Below are 5,496 nucleotides of genomic sequence, written 5' to 3' on the forward strand. Positions count from 1 at the left end.
ATAGTTATCTTTTCTTGTAGGACTTATAGAATGAGTTAGGATGTGTTTCCTCCTCTTCTATACAGTGCTGGTGAGGCAACCAAGATGGAGGCAGTCACTTACAGGTGCTGACTCTACACTTGCATAGGTGTACTCTTGCCTCACCCTACTCCCAGTCCTGCTCCTATATTCTGGAATAGTTTGTGTAGAACTAGTATTATTTCTTGTGTTTGATAGCATTCGCCTGTGAAGCCATCTAGACCTGAAGTTTTATTTGTTGGAAGTGTTTTAACTACAAATTAAGTTTCCTTAACAGATATAAAACTATTCCAGGTATCTCTTTCTTCTTGAGTGAACTATGGGTGTTTGTGTCATTCAAGAAATTTTTTATTTTCATCTAACTTGTTGAATTTATGGGTGTACATTTGTTTGTAACATACATTACTACCCTGAAGAATTAGTTAAAAATATCCTTTTTTCATTCCTGGTATTGGTAATTTGTGTCTTCTCTATCTTTTCATGGTCAAACTAGCTAGAGGTTTATCAATTGTGTCGATCTTTTAAAAGTACCAGCTTTTGTTTTTATTGATTCTCTCTCTATTCTCAATTTCATTTACATATGTTCTTATCTTTACTACCTAATTCCTTTTGCTTGCTTTGGGTACTTTAAAGTGGAGAAATCTAGCAAAACTATCTTAACTAAGTCATCAAAATTAAAATGACTAGTAATGGAATAAACTGTTATATACTTCTTGATGTGATGTAAGAAGGACATAACATCACGTATGTGGTAATCCTGCCAAAAATGTTTAACCTGAATCTAAACATGAGGAAACAAAAAAATCCAGAATATGAGGTATTTTATAAGATACCTGGTCTGGATTCTTCACACACACACACACACACACACACACACACACACACACACACACACACACACACCTGTCAACAGTTGGTTAACTTAGGTACCAGTAAAAGTACACCAGTGTTCATTATACTCTTATTTCTACTTTTTTTGGAGATTAGAAAACTTTCCAAATAAAAAGTTGAGATGAAAAAAGTGTGCATAGGGAGTCATTTGGGAAACTTGCTTACTTTACAAAGGGGAAAGTGGAGTTACCTTCATGATAGAGCCCTGACAAGCCAACCATCTCTTCAATAACAACATTTGGATGTTTGAAAATAAGCCTAGTGAAGAAGGATCAGCCAGTCAGGAATGAACAATGAATTATTGTTTGGGGAAAATCTCATTTTCACTTTTGAGCTGCAGCAGAATGACTCTAGAGAGCAGTGCTGTTCTCATTAGCAGCTCAGGATCAGCCCAGAGTTCTCTTCATTCTATATGTATGGTGTTAGCAATATGCTCTGCAAACGCCGGAACCTGAGTGCCTGCCTGATACTCAAGATGATTGCTCCAACCTCCTTTTCCCACAGGGGAACTTGAGGAACCCAGTGAAGCTCAGCGAGCCATCCCACAATATACAGAGTGTGAAATGGGAATGGTGAAGTTATCATCCCCATGACAGAGAGTGGGAAAATGTCTCCACTGAGCAGAAACAGACTTTTTAAATGTTTGAAAATGCACTGGAAGGGTGGAAAGGCAGAATATAAAATAATATCTGTGCTATGGCTACAAATACATGTAACCCAAGCTTTCCCAGGCTACAAATCCAGGTGCTCATGCCCTGGTCTGAATGACATGGGATTTGCTGTGCCACACCACTCCAAGGCCCAAAGAGCTTTTTCTGGGGATGTTTTACATGAACTACTAAGCAGTATTTTTTATTCTTCCACTTCCAGCTCCCAGTCAGGACAACACGAATATCCTGCCCAGAGCCACAGACCCTAATGGGACCGAAGTGACATTATTTCCCTCAGCTTTCACTGTGGTGAAGTCCAGCTGGATTCCACAAAGAATCAAAAACCAATCATTTCTAATCTGGAAAGGCTCACTTCCCATTCAATCACTTGATTTTTCAAACTTTGTCTACAAAAATATTCTTATAGTAAAGTCATTTAATGTAGGAATAATAGTGTTTACTCACCTGGGACTCTGGTTAAAATGCAGATTCTGGCCCATTAGCTCTGGGAGGTAAAATTCTGCATCTCTAACAAGCTCCCAAGGGTGCTGATGCTGCTGGTCACTGGACCACACTTTGAACAGCAGGTTCCTATAGTTCATAGTACAAAGTACATAGTACTCAGTACTATAGTACTAAGCACCTATGTTCCTCGTACTTACTAGGTATCCAATATACACGTTTTGGAGGGATGAGTTAATTTATTGACTGTTTCTACAATAGTAGAATGAAGAAAAGAAGCTTCATCAAGGTATCTGCCTTTTATCCTCCTCAATGTTCCTTTTTTCCACACAAACATGAGTCCTGCTCCGCTGTTGCCTCCACACATTCTCTTTTCAGAGGATAAGACAAGAGTTTTCTCCATAGTATTTCCACTCTATTTTCCATGCAATTGATATTCTTCATATGGATTATAGTATAATTTCTTTACAACAATAGGAAATTAATTACTCTGCAACCAAATGGGATTTCTAAGGAAATGAGAGAGAGTTTACTGAGCACAGGTCTTGCTCCCACACAACTATTATTAAAGTATTTTCTCTCTCTCTCTCTCTCATATCAGCACATTTCAATAAATTCATTAATCTTTTCAAAATGTGTGTTTATTGGCACAAACTAAAAGTGTTTCCTTTAAGATAAGGAATAAGACAGGGATGTCCACTTTCACCACTCTTATTCAACACTGTACTGGAAGTCCTAACCACAACAATCAGACAAGAAGAAAAAGTAAAAGGCATCCAATTTGGAAAGGAGGAAGTAAAACTATCATTAAACTGCAAAGGGGGTATTATGACATATATTAAAAAAAACTAAAGAGTCCACCAAAGAACTATTAGTCTAATACCGTGGTCGGCAAACTGCGGCTCACGAGCCACATGCGGCTCTTTGGCCCCTTGAGTGTGGCTCTTCCACAAAATACCATGACCTGAGCGAGTCTATTTTGAAAAAGTGGCATTAGAAGAAGTTTAAGTTTAAAAAATTTGGCTCTCAAAAGAAATTTCAATCATTGTACTGTTGATATTTGGCTCTGTTGACTAATGAGTATGCCGACCACTGGTCTAATAAATACATTCAGCAAAATAGCAGCATACAAAATTAATATTCAGAAATTATTGGCATTTTTATATACCAATAATGAACTATCAGAAAGAGAATTTTTAAAATCCCATTTATTACTGCAAAAACAAAAAAATAATGTACCTAGAAATAAATTTAACCAATGATGTAAAAGACCTGCACTTGGAAAATTGTAAGATACTGAAGAAAGAAATTAAAGAAGATATAAATAAGTGGAAGCATATACCATGATCATGTAGAGAAAATTAATATCTTTAAAATGTCCTTAATACCCAAAGTAATCTACAGATTTAACACAATTTTTATTAAAATACCAATGGCATATCTCACAGATCTAGAACAAATACTGCAAAAATTTATGTGGAACCACAAAAGATCCCAAATAGTCATAGCAATCTTGAGAAGAAAAGAACAAAGTTGTAGGTATCACACTACCTGATATCAAACTATACTACAAGGCCATAGTAATCAAAGAAACATGGTATTGTCATAAGAACAAGGCTATAGATTAATGGAATAGAATAGGGAGCACAGAAATAAGCCCACACCTTTATGGTCAATTAACATTTGACAAAGGAGGCAAAAACATACAATGAGATAAAGACAGTCTCTTCAATAAATGTTGTTGGGGAAATTGGACAGAAACATGCCCAAAAAATGAAACCTGACCACCAACTTACACCATATACAAGAATAAACTCAAAATGGATTAAAGACTTAAATGTAAGTCACACAACCATAAAAATCCTAAAAGAAAACATAGGCAGTGATGGGCATACCTTCTGTCTCTAGTACCTGTGAATATAATGAACTTTGTCTTTCCTGAGCCCCTACTCTGTCTCCTTTTGTGACCACACCTGACTGACCATTTCACAAAAGAATACAAAACACTTACTTCTTACAATTTATCTGTAATTCCAAAGTTAATACCTGAAACACTTTCTTTTTTAAAATATATATTTTATTGACTTCAGAGAGGAAAGGAGAGGGAGAGAGAGATAGAAACATCAGTGATGAGAGAGAATCACCGATCGGCCGCCTCCTGCACACCCCTCACTGGGGATCGAGCCCACAACCCAGGCATGTGCCCCTGACTGGAATTGAACCTAGGACCCTTCATTCCACAGGCCAATGCTTTATTCACTGAGCCAAACCAGCCAGGGCCTGAAACACTTCCACAGTCATTCAGGGTCAGGCACCTTTGCAGAGTTGTGAAAATTTAAATCACTCAAAAACATACTCCTATCTAAGATTGAACAAAGCAATGCTCTCTCTTCTGGTTTTAGCTCAAACTGTAAAAGGAATCCTTTTTGCGGTAATTTATTGCCACTTTTTCTGCATTTTGTGGTTTTTGTTGGTAATTTCACTGTTTAAAGTAGGACCCTGAGCATAGTACTGAAGTACTGCCTACTGTTCCTAATTTTGAGAATACTGTGATGTGCCTTATAGATAAAATATGTGTGTTAGATAAGCTTTGTTCAAGTATGCATTACAGAACTGTCAGCTGTGAGTTCAATGTTAATTAATCAATAATAGATATTATGTAAGGTGTCTTTAGACAGAACACACATAAAACAAGGTTCTGCATTGATATATTTTTGCTGATATATTCCCTTGGGCAAGGAAGCAAAGGAAACAATAAACAAATGGGACTACATCAAACTAAAAAGCTTTTGCACAACAAAAGAAATCACCAACAAAATGAAAAAGGAACTTACTGAATGGGAGAACATATTTGCCAATAAGACATCTGAGAAGGGGTTAATATCCAAAATATATAAACAACTTATACAACTCAACACCAAGAAGACAACCCAATAAAAAAAATGGGCAAAGGACCTGAATAGACACTTTTGCAAAGAGGACACACAGATAACCAATAGACATATCAGAAAATGTTCAACATCCCTAATCTTCAGAGAGATGCAAATTAAAACCACAATGAGATACCACATCATGCCTGTTAGAATAGCTACATCAATAAATCAACAAACAATTGTTGGTGAGGATGGGAGAAAAGGAAATCCTTATGCACTGTTGGTGGGAATGCAGACTGGTACAGCCACTGTGGACAACAGTATGGAGTTTCCTCAAAAAATTAAAAATGGAACACCTTTTGACCTAACAATCCCATTTCTGGGAATGTATCTGAAGAAACCTTAAACACTAATTTGGAAGAATATATACACCCCTATGATCATTGCAGCGTTATTCACAATAGCCAAGATCTGGATACAGCTCGAGTACCCATCTGTGATGAGTGGGGGGGAAAGCTGTGGTACATTTACACTGTGGAATACTGCTCAGTCATAAAAAAAAAGAAGAAGAAGGAAATTTTATGGATGGACCTAGAGATTAT

The sequence above is a fragment of the Eptesicus fuscus genome, chromosome 2 (genome assembly GCF_027574615.1).
Source record: "Eptesicus fuscus isolate TK198812 chromosome 2, DD_ASM_mEF_20220401, whole genome shotgun sequence".
Classification (NCBI taxonomy): Eukaryota; Metazoa; Chordata; class Mammalia; order Chiroptera; family Vespertilionidae; genus Eptesicus; species Eptesicus fuscus.